The sequence below is a fragment of the Topomyia yanbarensis genome, chromosome 3 (assembly GCF_030247195.1).
Source record: "Topomyia yanbarensis strain Yona2022 chromosome 3, ASM3024719v1, whole genome shotgun sequence".
NCBI lineage: Eukaryota > Metazoa > Arthropoda > Insecta > Diptera > Culicidae > Topomyia > Topomyia yanbarensis.
Genome location: NC_080672.1, coordinates 379,445,020 through 379,459,958, shown reverse-complemented (window position 1 = coordinate 379,459,958; position 14,939 = coordinate 379,445,020). Strand labels below are relative to the sequence as shown.

Here is a 14,939-nt window from a genome sequence, read left to right as displayed (position 1 = left end):
GCCAAAAAACTAATGGATCTAAAACGTAAAGACTTACGTATAATCACAGGTTTATTTACGGGAAATTGTCCTGCTAAGTATCATCTGAAAAAAAATTGGCAAAAGTCAAGATGACATTTGTCGATTTTGTAACTACGAGCCCGAGAGCTCGGAACATATTCTCTGCCAGTGTGCAGTGCTATTTCTTCGAAAGGAGCGATACTTCGGAGGGCATCTTATGACGCCTCACGAGATATGGCATACCTGTCCCAAACGGATCCTCAGCTACATTAATAATGTACTACCCGGTTGGGACGACACATGTGGACAAACAAAAAACTCGCTTCCAACTACATTGGAGTCGGGCAATTTGTAACATGTAGAGCAAATAGGGGCAGCCACAAAAGATAACCTGAATAGGGGTCGCAGTGACAAAGTTTCCCCTAACAAAAAAAAATGATATCTTGGCTCAGGAAGAGTACGACTCTAATATCCCCTTATGTTGCACCTAAAAACTATAGACAGATGAGATTCTTGAAAAAGTCTAACATTTTTCTCTTTGGGATTACCAAATATAACAGCTCGAAGAATCAGTGGGGGAACTGGGGGTAAGCCCGACACCCTGGGTAAGTCCGACACCCCACGACTTTTCCCAGATATCAAATTTTAAACCATACAATAAGGACAGGATATTATTAGTACGATTATTTTAGGCATTTCGATACACATCGATGCCATATGGGTTCATTAAACGTCAACGAAATAAACAAAACAAGCGAAAGCAAAGTTGATGCGCTTTTGGATGTTATTTTTAGTTGATACATTTTAAAGTTTTAATAACACAAAAGCTTTGAAAATAACCAGCTTTTGTGTCACACATTCTATTCTACTCTCCATATCGTTATTTGTGTGTATTGAAGATATGTTTGGGTATTTCAATACTATTAATTGAGCATTTAACAAAAATGTGCGCTGTTGGGGTAAGACCGACAGTTTTTGGGTGGGGTAAGACCGACACGGTGTTTAGATGATTGGGTTTGTTTTTGATTCGATACAAACGACTCGATATATTTGTTGTGTTCAATTATACTATAATTACGTCATGTTAACAATTGAAATACACGGAAACTATGTTTTTTTGCATTTATTTTTCAGTATTATCTCAAGCCGACCAAAAAAAATTAGGAATTAAATTGAACGTGATTCATAGTTATGTTACAAAAAGAAATGAAAAGTATAATCTAACACGAGATTTTCAAATAATATTGATGAAAAATTTTCATTGACCGTCGGATTATTGATCAACAGTGTTCCTGTGTTTCCAGTGTTCTTCGTTATAATGGCTATACAAGTGGCAATAAAGCTTGAAAGAATTACTTGAGAAAATCCGTACCATAATATAAACCATGCGTTAAACATTATTTATTCATAACACCACGCATTCGAATGTTCTTCCTCTTGCTACGCGATGAAACTACAGAAAGCATGCGTTTGCATCACATATACTCATATACACATAATTGCACTTTATCACACATACACAATACATTTTTAATAGAAAAAAATTGGACAAAAAGAAAGTTCAAAAGGGGGTCGCTCTTGCCCCTTTGGGGTGTCGGTCTTACCCGCAGCGTTTTAAAAATGTCATTTTTCTCCATTTTTTGGCAACCAATACTTTTTAATGAATTCAATTTTTTGAAACGCTGAAAAAATTATATTTTGTTAAGAACTACCTAAACAAGGATTATGCACAGAATATACAATTTTAGGAGCTTTGTGGAATTTTAGAAAAATTATTGCGCTTCAGGTGTCGGACTTGCCCCGCGGTCCCCTGATACAAAGTCAAAGAAAACCGCATTGAGCCGTGTTACTGTGAAACTCCTCCCTACACCGAGAAGTCTTCAATTCTCGTAGAGTTTTCTTCTTGATTTTTTACCAACTTTATCAACTACGCTAGCTCATCTGCTGTCTTCTCAATGATAATCTATTTAGCTAACTCCACGATATTTGCTATAGTTAGTCTGCCCTATTTATGTTTTTTTTTTATGAAATTGTTAAAACGAGTGATAAAGTCTTCATTCCATCAGAATTTGGCACTGACTTAACACCAGATTGATGCTAAATTCGAAACTGGAAACTAATCTGTGTTCCAATAAAACAACAGGTCAAGCATATTCTGTAAGAAAAAAAAGTTCTGACATGATTCAAATTAGCAAGGCTAATATAAAAACGCTACATTCTCTCTTACGAGCAGATTGGAAAAACTCAAATTTAATCCCTAAGGATGGTCAATATAACGCTAGATTTTATTGTAGTTTGTACTGCTGCTTTACATACAAAGTTGGACGAAAAAATTAAATGAGCTAAATTTGTATTTTTAAGGTTTTTTTTTGAAAAAGCGAAAGATAATTTCTTGGTAATACTGTTGAAAAAACATGATGTATTTACAAAATATTGACAATTGTCTGAGTTATGACCCTTCCCCTGAAGCGCATTTTTTCGCAGAACGCTCTACAAGACGCTTAATTGAATTAAAAAAAAGTATAAAAAATATTGAAGAAAAATATGTTCTGGTGCATTTGCTCGGTTTTTTTTTCTCCAATGAAAAAACGATGTTACCAAAAAATTGATGTTTATGGTGTTCAAAATTTTAAACAAAAATTCATTGCAAAAAATCGTAATTTTTTGGATGGAAAATAAACCATTAAGTACACCAGAATTGAAAAAATATGAATATCAGCGGAAGGGTTTTTGAAATATTACTGACCTTTTTTTAACAAAAACTCTGTTCCGAGATAATTGTGATCAAAGTTTTGTGTTAACTTCATTCGTGAATGAAATCCCCTCTCCTAGGTTGACGGGTTTGACGGTATTGCAAACATCAAGCATATTTTGCGCATCGGCTTTAAAAAACCTTTTGACAGACAATAAATCAATTGGTGATTATTTCATTACGCCTCGATAGTGGTTCACTGAGGAGACCGAGAGGGCTTATGGGCCTTTTTATGTTTTGTTTTTTTTTTCATACTTTGCACCAGTTCAAACTAACGGTCAACCATTAAAGATCTCCATTGATACTTTTAATAACTGTGAGTTCTCAAATGAAAGGTAATAGGCCTAGTTTTAAACCTTACTTATTTTTGTAAACCAAAAGTGTCTTTTTGAAAAAATTGTTGTATATGAACAACATGGTCATAAAGGGTTAGATTAGACTTACATTGAATACTGACCAATACAATCAATATTCTCTCATATACACTCACGATTTCTCACATTCCAAACGTACACAGGCTCGTGGCCTTCGCAGTAACACAAACCTGGCCACAAACGCGAACAATGCAGTTGCAATTATTTACGCATACTTACGCACGCGATCTCACGAACATTAAAACACCCCAGCAATTAATTGAACGGTTTAGTACTTATAAATTTTGCAAACGCGGTCAGGATCAGGAATCGGGCACGTGTCGCTCATATCCACTAGACCACACCATGAGTTAGTGATATGGGGGAACACTCTTCTAGTATCTGAACTGTACACTGAAAATTAAGCATCAGATTCACGATCCACGCGATCAATTAAAAACAAACTCGAATAGATGAATGGTCACACGGTCACAAATCGAAATTATCTTCGCGAAGTTACATATACGATAGCAAATGCAACAAAAACGTTAACATATAAACTCTCGAGCTCTTCGCGATCACCCATGCATATTTACCGTCCGCGATCTCACAAACAGGATAACCCCCCCGGTGATTAAGTACACGTTTTTACGCGTTCATGAATCGGTCATGTCGGAAAGTCCATACTTTCCTCCCTAGTAGCATTGGTCCATACCTTTAGTTGGACCAATCAGAAAAAAAGACACTCCACTATCCACTAAACACAACGTTCCATGGCGACATAATCGGCAACCCTAGTGAAATGGGGATTCATACTTTCTTTTAGTATTCAGCACGTTAACATATAAGCTCAAGACATTTGCGATCATCCACGCAGACCAAAGCCCGCGGTCTCACAAGCAAGATAACTAATAAACCTATAAACAAGGTCTCAAATGGGAACCTTCAAACACCCAAGTTCGCGCGATAAAGAATCGGCCACGTCCAGAAATCTATATTTTCCTAGCACCCTAGATCCATGCCTTCAGTTGGACCAATCGAAAAAATGACGCTCATTTCCACTAGCCGGTACATTACATGGCGACATCACCGAGAACTCTAGTGGTATGGGGAAACTCCGCGTCCGATCATCCGAACGCACACGAATATGCGAATGGCCACACTGTTAACGAATCTAATTTATGTACACGAAGCTACATACACGCTAGCTCACCTGACAAACACGTTAACATACAAACGCTCGAGCCTGTCACAATTATCCACGTACCCCAAAACCCGCGATATCGCAAATAAAACACCTCGCTGATTAAGTGAATGTTTAGCACTTTTTTTTGTATGTTTCCCACCACACACCCCCGTACCAAAAAGCTCGCACTGAGAGCCCCCTGGTCACGGACACATACAGACCTCAGCTTGGTGAATTGACAGCACAGTCGAGCAAGAAAAAAAACAAATTTAACAAGCTGAGGGAGCAATATTGTATGGAAGGAAATAATTAATTGAAGTAATTGATATGCATGAGCACCCAGTGGAATTTAGGATTCCTATTAAGGGGCTCATGACCATTTAAAACATTAAAAACTGAATCGATAATAATTTATAGTTTGATAAACTTATGGTTGGATTAGAACAACATAGAAACTAATTTAAAAAAAGAGGATGAAACCATTGAAACTATGGACATTAAAACTAGATACGGTTGATACGCTTACAATATATAATTAACTATCCTTGCTTTAAGGTATTGCTTTAACTTGGTTTTGAAAGTGTTTAAGTTGGTAATGAGCTTCAGTTCGTTGGGTATTGCATTGTAAATTGACGGACCATGAAACATTATACGGCTTTGACATAAATTAGAATGAGCCCTTACTCGAAGCAATGAATTGGCTTGCCTAGTATTCTGGTATCGAATGCCGACGGATATTGGGAGATTATGATGGATGCCTGCTTGATGAAGGATTTTATGGATAAACATAATTGTTTGCATATCACGGAGAGCTAAGAGAGGTAGAATGCAATGGGAATTTGTAGAGTAGAGCTGTAATGTGGGATGTAGATGGGGAAGCTTGTATATGGTTTTTAAACATCGATTTTGTAGAACCTGAATGCCCTTTAGCTTGGACTTCGGTGCTTGACCCCAAACAATTAAAAGGTAAAGAATATGAGAATGAACACATGCGAAGTAAAATTTCAGTAAAACGTTCCGTGGGACAAAATAGCTGACCTTTCTTAGAGCACCGGAAAGAGATGAAAGCTTCTTTTCAATACTCTTTACTTGGCTATCCCAAGATAACGTTGAATCGAGAACGATGCCCAAATATTTGAAGCTTTCCACCTTTTCTATAGTTATTTGGCCAAGCTGGGGATTGGTGTGATTTGGCAGTTTCTTTCTAGGAGAATGGAACACCATGTATTTAGTTTTAGATAGATTTAATGATAATAAATTGGCATTGAAATAATTACTTAAAATACTTAAATCGTTTTAAATGGAAGCTACTAGAGTTTGTGTATCTTTGCAAGGGTAAAAAAGGGCTGTATCGTCGGCGAATAGTCGAGGTACGCCTTTCAATTTTAAATTGCCAATATCGTTAACGGAGATTAGAAACAACAATGGCCCAATAATGCTGCCCTGTGGAACTCCTGTGCTAATTGGACAACATGAACTATTCGCCTCCCGGATTGACACAAACTGCTTTCTATTGGATAAATAGCTACGTAAAATGTCGTTGGCAACCCCTCTAATACCACATCGTTCCAGTTTAAGCAAAAGAATACTATGGTTCAAGGTATCGAAAGCTTTACTCAAATCTAAGAACAGTGACCCAACAATTTGTTTAGAATCTATCTCATTAATAAGACAGTCCACCAGCTCCACAACTGCTGTTGTAGTATTACAGCCTTGTCGGAAACCATATTGAAAATTGTATAAAATATTATGAAGTTTGAAAAAGTCAAGCATCCTAGATACTAGAAGCTTTTCTAGCACTTTGTTGAAAACTGACAAAGTTGAAATTGGACGGTAATTACAGGGATCATAAGGATTACCACACTTAAAAACAGGAACAACTCGGGCTATTTTTAAGCAATCGGGATAGCTTCCAGTGGCTAAAATTCTATTAAATGCTTGAGATAGGATTGATGCGATGGAGCGAGGATTGCTTTTTAAGGTTTTCACAGGTATATTATCTGGGCCACTACTTTTATTGCTATCTAACTCATTTATTACTAAGACTACCTCATTAGCAGTTGTTGGCCGCAGAAAAATTGAATTCGAAACAGACCTATTGTTGATTGGATTGATATTAGTGGAATGTGGAATGCTGTATGCCAATGTGCTACCAATGGTCGAGAAATAATCGTTAAATTTTTCGCAAACCTCCTGATTATTAGATGTTTTAATACCGTTAACTATAAGGCTAATTTGTTCTGTTCCCTTCGTACGACCCATAATTGAATTGATGTTCTTCCATAGCTTGGAGTGGCAGGTGGTATTAAGCAAATTGACGTAATAAGATTTTTTACTCGACCTTTTCAGTTTTTCAACCTTTTTTGTTATGTGTTTTAATAGCTCTTGTAAGTGAATATCATCTGGCTTTTTCCGTACTTTTTTTAGACAGTTTGATTTAATTTGCATCAATTTCCACAGGTCGTAAGACATCCAAGGACAATATTCATTTTTTGTGTTTATAAGTTTTGTGTATGGCTTAGTGCATTGTAATAGCATTGCATTATATGTGGTAAGTATGTTCGAGAAACACTTTTCGACATCATCCACATGCGTTAAGCTATCTATGTACTGGTTAAAGATTCTACAAAGTTTCTTGTGATCAATAATTTTCTTTGTGAGCAATTGTTTACGTCTTGTTCCGTGTAATTTTATGGTGGAGACAATTTGTAGGTGATCGCTAATATCAGTGAAAATGGTGTCATTCCGTAAACAGGAAGCATCACTTGATTTACATATAAAGTGATCAAGTATATTATTACTGGATGGTCGAGTAGCAAAGGTATTAGTGCAGACGAAACCGTAAGATTCAAGGAGATTGCGATATCGAAGAACAACGTTATTATGTGAGAGATTTACGGGTACATTCATATCTCCTATCACATAGCAGTGTTTGTTATTTTTACAGTTTGATAGCCAAGACTCTAGAAGATCATGAAATTTGGCAAAATCAAATGAAGGTGGTCTGTAAACACATATTAAGTCAAAATAATGTGTTTCAATATGGAGCTTAACATGAATTCTGTGTAAGCCGTCGATAACCTCGTTTATTATAACATTTTGACCTAATTTATTGCTAATGAAAACAGCTAATCCTCCATGGGAGGTATCTCTGCACGAAAATGTGGCACAATATCCAGGAATATTGTATATCCCAGTATTACCGTGTTTTACCCATGTTTCCCCTATGACAAGCACATCGATAGTTACATCACATTGCTCCAAAAAGTATTTCATATTGTCAAATTTTTCCAAATCATTCATTCCTCGTATGTTCCATTGTAATATTCGCAGACATTTCACATTTTTGTCAGTATAATTCAAATTAAAATCGGCTAGTAGCCCGTGAAAAGTATTCACTATACCCTCCATTTTAAATTATGTAATTCAATTGAAGGACCTTACTTAGCAGGTCTTGTTTATATATTTTTCTTCCTTTTCGGAGAAGGAGATGGTACAGAAATTGAATTGTTCTTATAACGTGTTAATAGTTGACTCAAGTCTTCCCTATTTTTGATAGATTGCGGTTTTGAATTATCATCCTTCTTCACAAGGATATCGCCACCTCGGCCTGACCAGATATATTTTATGTTGAGGATATCTTGCGCTTCTCTTAACTCTTTTAAAATATCTAGAGACAATGGGGTTAACTCGTCGCGAATTGATACGTTTGTGGCTTTTCCATTAAGCAGTAATGATGGACTGATGGACGTGGATAGTTGCTTTTTAATAAGTTTTTTTTTGTTCAACACTTCTTCCTTGATATCTGCATTTTTTAAATAATATGCTGTCACTTGGTAGTTTTCAAGCCAATAAATATATCGTAGAGAAGAAGTAGCGAGTTCTGTCCAAATACTGTGTCAATAAATAGTGATCCGGCCCATTACGCAGATAAGATTAGCTTTTCCAGGCAATACTCCCACGATCGGCTGTGTGGAGTTCAAATTGTTTTTGTTTAGGGAACATAGTATACTCTCGGTAGCCGGCTGCCCAGAGTTTAAAAATAACCAAAAACTAAACAAGATCATCTCTTTTTCGAGTGATCGTGCACTCGAAGACTAACTAAACAACTACCTAATAAAATATGCTTTACAGGTCGCATCGTTTGCTTGGAGCGAATCCTAGACCTGATACCCTTCCAAACCACCAACTCCGCGACACCTATGGAAGAGTCTGATGAATCGTCGTCCTTCCGTTAAGTAGGTGGAGCATCAACACTTCCCGTCTACCTTATCCTTTATCCTTCCCCGTGAACGATGGAGATGGGGGCGGCCGGCAATGATGGCTATCATGCTGTTGAGGTTTTAATATGGGTCGGATTGGTATGAATTCCTACTTACCACTTCCTAAGCAACTCTTATTAGATAATCAGCAGTCAAACATGATGAAGTCAGTGTGCAATCCGCCAAAATCATCGTCACAACGCAACGCAACGCAACGCAACGCAACGATATCTGCATTTTTTAAAATTATTCTTATGGGGATTAATGGGCTTCCAGATTTACTAGCTGTAAATATTCTAGCTGATGACACAATAGAGTCAGTATTTAAGGATACACCAAGCGAAGCAATTGTCTTCAATAAAAGGTCAGGCACATCCTCATCAGAAAGCATAGGAATACCAAATAACATTGCGTTGTTACAGGTGGACAGCTTATTAGTCCTGTCGACATTCAGTTCTAACTTGTGAACAACACCTGCGAGATTGGCATTGGATTGTTTCAGAGTAAAAATTTCATGTTTTAATTCTTCGTTTTCGGCTTTCAAATCTTTAAAATCTGCGACAATATCGTCAAATTTTGAAGATAAGAATTCCTGAGAAGATTCTATCGCTGCCGTTATATGTTTCACCTCCGTTCTAACGCTTTCCATTTCGATGGCTACCGCATTCGAAACAGTTTTTTTCAGCTCTGTCGCAAGAGCCGTGATCATAGTCGAATTATTGCTGCTCATTTCGATTATTCGCTGGTACGTAGCAGAACAATCGGATGAGCAGAAATATGACGTATCCCGAATGCACCTGATTGCATTACCAATAATATTACGACATTTAAAATGGGCGCTGCAGAAACAGTACATACATGTTATTAATTTATTAGGATCAATCTCTCTCTTCTTACACTCGACACATATAAGCTCATCATCAGCCATCATTGGTCTGGCTAAAACACCCACAAGCACGGACAGTTATTAATATATATTGTAAAAAAAAATGAATGTAACGATGATGAGAAAAACATTTGGATATGTGTTCACATTAAAGAACTATATTATCAAATTTAAAAAATAAAGTGATTTTCAGGAGCTATTGTTGCAATATGTTTTGGCCAAAGAACAATCGAAGCTAGCATTGAGGGGAAGTAGTACGTACCTCTCACCTGAAACGTTAACGCTCCTGCGATATCAAAGCATATCAAGTAGAGAACCCGTGCAATAACAACAAATAGTGAGCAATCAGGCACTCATTCCAACCACTCAAACCAAAGTTATATCCACAACCAGAACAGCACAGGTTGCATGCAATCTATTGGATGTATAGCCGCATACAACTGATATGTCCTATCCTAGATAATAACACCACAAATGAACACTCAGGTCACGATATCATGTGTGCTAGATACTACTCACCATTCCAGCCAAAGTTCATCTATCAACCAGAACTAATCAAATTACATGCAAACTATTTGATGTGTAGCTGCATGCAACTCAATTCGGCCCTATTGAACAAAACACCACAGCGCTTACGTTGACCACTGTGTCCCTATGTGTGCGAGGCAGCTGTACTAAAGCACGTGCGATCAACACACTTACCAGTTTTTCACTACACGAATCCAACAGACAATCATGCAACACAGCACAGCAGCAGCAACGACAACTAAGTAATAGGCAGAATTTATAGCACCACCACAACCTGAGCCAGTAGAAAGGTTCTTCGATTGGCAATTTATATTGCAAAAATAACTTTTTTTACGGCGAAATTGCACAGACACAATATGCACTCCATTGAACTTGGAATGCAAGTACACTTAACGCCACAAATATACTATTTCACCAAATGAATTTCACTGGAAACACCAGAAAAATTTAAGTTTTGTAAGCAACAAAAAAACGACGCGTATCAACCGCCACAACAGTGCTGCCGTGACGCAGACACAAGATTGAACCTACAAACGTCCGTGTTCACACGATCATGAATCGGTTACGCCCAGAAGTCCCTACTCTCTGCAATAGCAGCCTATATCCATACCTTCAGTTGGACCAATCAGAAAAAAATGACGCTCATATCGACTACACAACACGTTCATTGCTACATAGCCGGTAACTTTAGTGATATGGGAGAACTCACTTTTTTCTAGCATCAGAACCGCACACTGAAAATTAAGCATCAGATTCACGGTCCGCGCGATCATTCAAGAACACACGCGAATATGCGAATGGACACAGAGTTATGAAATCGAATTTACAAACGCGAAGTTACATACACGATAACACACGCGACATAAAATCGTCCACGTAACATGGCAATGCAATCGAACACGTTAACTTACAAACGCTCGAGCTCTTCGCGATGATACACAAAAACAAACACGCAATCGAAATCATCCACGCACAGCTTCGCCCAATATTTCGAAAACACAAAAAATTGCCCCGATGCGAACGCTACAATACTTATAATTTGATTAACTTGAGACCGCGCACAAATAAACGCTCATTCCCACGCGATTATAAAGGCCCTACGCCTGCACATCTGAACTGTACACTCATTATCACTATCAGAAACACGTCCCGCTACAATTGGCTTTAAGCAATGTTTTAGTGAGTGATATTTCGCGTCTCGTTTGCAATTGTAGTGAGTGAGTGATCTGTAGTTTTAGAATAGGCAGCAATTTTGATTTTTTGAACCTCAACTTTGTATATAACCTCTTAAGATGCCCGGTATCCGGTAAAAAGTATACAATTACGGTTTGATACTGATTCGTGCAATTCAACCTCGCATTAGATGCTATAATCAGTATATATAAAGTCATATTACTGATCCTTTTAACAATATTCGCGAAAAAATCACCCAAAAAGTAATTCTCCCTCCACTAACCACCCCAATTATGCCAACAGTGAGATAACAACAATAACAATATTATTCAAATGGGTGTCCCAAAAGGAAGCAACTTTCTTTCGACCGGCTGTGATTAAAACTTTCTCTGCCCCAAAGATAAAGACCAAAGAACCGAACCCATCACAGAAAATGTGAAATTTTAATTAATTTAACCTTCCCTCCCTTTGTCCAGTCTAAATAATTACCCCCGCAGATCCGATCCAACATTAAACTGCCTGTTGTGCGGGCCGGTTGATTAAACTTACCCAATTATCTGCCAACCGCCGGTGAAAATTGCACCATTTTAACGCACAATACTGCCTACTGATGCTATCGATAAACCCGTAGCCAGCCTCCGCCGCTGGGCCCACTTCCGTATCCAAGTGTGGTTAAAGGCGGAAATGAGTTTCTCTGCTCTGTAATCACGCTTTATGTGAACGTGTGTCAGGAAGCGACTATCCGATGCGAATTTTAATTACACATTAGCACACGCGTACTGCCAGCAGGTTCGTGGCACATTGCCGGTTTATCCTAGTCTGACACGTTTTGACACCGATCTTTCTTGGACGAACGTATTCTCAGAGATGAGCAGACACCAATTGGTCTTACGTTGGCGCCTACGGTTATGGTGTATGAGCTTTTATGGTTTCACTGTTTTCCGCCACTACCGAATAGCAAACGCCAGCGAGAGATAACGACCTTCGATCTATTTCCTTTTACGATGCAAGTTTTCCGGCACAAACAATTCTAATCATTCGAACACGAAAGCGATGTACCACTTAAAAACCTTGTTTACCCAATAAACTTAAATCATTAACAAGCATCTCACATTTTCCATTATTTAAAATGCAATTCCATCTGCTCCACTTCCTCCCTGCTCAAAGCGATAGGTGTTCAATTTTTCACATCCGCTTCAGCACCGTTCCACAAAGTGACGCTTCATTCCATCAATCACCATCAAAGAGACACCGCACCTTCGCTTCCCTTTTCCCTGCGCAGTAAGGAGAACAGTACGATTCCCTTCAATCAATTCACACCAAGGTACGTAACAAACCTATGGACTTTATCTCCCTCGTCCTCACCACTCGGAGTGCATTCTCGACAGGTGCTTCACACCACCCTCAGCCGCAAACACTCACTGAGCGTAGAAACATCTGCCATTAAAAGTGTAGCAGAGTCCCCCGCTGAGTTTTACTATATCCATGTGCAGCTCGCTATCCGTCCTCAAAGCAATCAACTTCACCAAATCACGGTTCAGTAACAACAAAAAATCAAACAATGCCCCACGGGGAATGGAGCTTGGGGCCAAACGATATTTCGCGCAGTAAATGCCAAAAACCACCCCACCCACGCCCGGCTTGGAGAATGACTGCTGGACCTGCCAATTCGAGGGCGTTCAAATGGCTCACAGTACACAAAACAGCACAGTTTTACAGACAGGATCCATAAGCGACACGAAAACCGGGGTAAATCCTATAGAGTCGAAGCCACCGCCTTCAGCGTGAATCCTTCACGTACGAAACGATCGGCTGTATGTTTAATACTGACGGCTGTGCAGAACCTTCCCCACGGTCGAAGCCAGTCACAGCATCCCACAGCACAGCACAGCATCTCCGGTGGCGATGGCGTCGGCGAAAATTTCCACCCGCCACACCGGTATGCAACTATGTTGAGAGGCTCGGTTACTCGGTATTCAGTTGGGAAAGTCAGCCATCCTGCTGTCACTGCTGTGGGGCGCGTGTCCTTGTGTTCTCTCGCTGCTCTTGATGCTATTTTCCGCATCTCTGAGATGGAAAAGCGGAAATGAGAAAATATGGTCCCGTCTCTCACAGCCTCGCAGCATCATTTTGGATGCTGTTATCCACGGTTAACGGTGAGTGCCAATAAAATTGATGCATGGTAACTCACTGGAAATGGGATAATATCAACAACGCTCAAGAACACTCACGAAGTGACGGTCGCTATCCCGTCACAGCTGATGATTTCAATCAACACTGCGGGGGAGTGTAGGTTTGTGTAAGTAGACAGTCGGATATTCCATTCACTTTCTGGTGCTCAATAGCACTGCCACAAATACTAGGTCAATAGCACATGCAAAGTAAATGGAGAAACTGAGGGGTGAAAATTGAATTACTTTGGCTTTCTTAGTCAGGTATACAATAAACGTTGGCGATCGGGAAATTTTAGGTTTCTTGGAGTTCGTTTATATGAAACCGGTCGATGCGTAAGCTTAGCCTAGCCGGTCGGATTTTCAGTGACTTGATACAAAACTATTGTCGGTTCATTAGATTCTTCGGGTGCGCGTGGAGATTTAAATTTTGAAAATATCGGGTTCGGGTCGGGCTCGGGTTTTACAAAATTTTTATTTTCGGGTTCGGGTCGGGTTCGGGTTTTTAAAATTTTAATATTTCGGGCTGGGGTCGGGTTCGGGTTTTTAAAATTTTAATATTTCGGGCTGGGGTCGGGTTCGGGTTTTTCAATTTTCAAGCTTTCGGGTTCGGGTCGGGTTCGTGTTCGAAAAAATTGAAACCCGACCATCTCTACCGTAAACCGGGGTGACCGTTATCTTTTGAAGAATTAATTGAATATTTTATTTATTTATTTGTCTTCGGTAGATTACGGTACAGACAACACTTAATTCTATTTTTAAAGTATTAAAAAAATTCAATTGCTAACTTTAACTAAATTTAGAAGTATGGAGAGCTAACAATAGAGATGTTTCGTTGAATTTGGTACATCAGTCTACTGGATTATTCTGACAATAATCTGTGCGGTGCCCAGGAATCCACAGAAGCGGACGATTGCTTATACCGCGAGGAGGAACGAACAAATTAATTCTTGAGAGAATGGTGGGACAGTCAACATCGTTCGACAACACATCGAAAATTATAATTCTTTGTAGGAAAGTGCGACGAGACTCCAGCGTTGGCAAATCTAACAACATGCATTTACATTCAGGTTTTTTGGGCGGTTTTTTTTGCGCGGTATTTATTACGCGGGTTTTTTTACGCGAATTTTGAAATTTACGCGGTTTTTATTTACGCGGATTTTGAAATTTGCGCGGTTTTCATTTACGCGGCCTGTATTACCCGCGTAGAAAAAACCTGAGTATATTATTATACGGCGGGAGACGTACAAAGCTTCTTCGAAGCTACTTTGAACGCGCTCCAACCGGTTGCTTTGAACGGCGTAGTATGGTACCTATACTTGTACCACATACTCCAAGATGCTCCAGATCAGTGCGCAGTATATAGATTTCAACGCGCAGAAATCCACTAAATCAACAGTGTTCCGTTTGAAAAAACGCAATGTTACAAAATCCTTCGTCATGACTTAATCTCACTTATTTTAAAAAGCAGATCAAGATTTTAGCACCCCGCCCCCCGTCAAGTTTGGCGGGGGCCAACCTGGCCAACCGCACGCTACGGCTCTGCTTATTATACCCAGATTATAATTCCACCAGTGCAGTGTTAAAGTATTGTAAAATTCATACTATGTTGCGTTTCGGCTTCGCCT

General features: G+C 39.1%; 1 protein-coding gene across 4 annotated transcripts in view; it reads right to left on the bottom strand.

The window, feature by feature from the left end:
- Window positions 1-14,939, bottom strand: part of LOC131692366 (zwei Ig domain protein zig-8-like) — a 428,468-nt gene that overhangs the window by 279,685 nt on the left and 133,844 nt on the right. For 2 of the 4 annotated variants that reach the window (XM_058979370.1, XM_058979371.1), the window contains exon 1: window positions 11,690-12,948. The exons of 1 other annotated variant lie outside the window; for it this stretch is intronic. The gene's annotated coding sequence lies outside the window, so the exon portion shown is untranslated. Of the gene's footprint in view, window positions 1-11,689; window positions 12,949-14,939 lie in introns of those variants that run through there. One more of the 4 variants, XM_058979373.1, reaches the window with a different exon arrangement.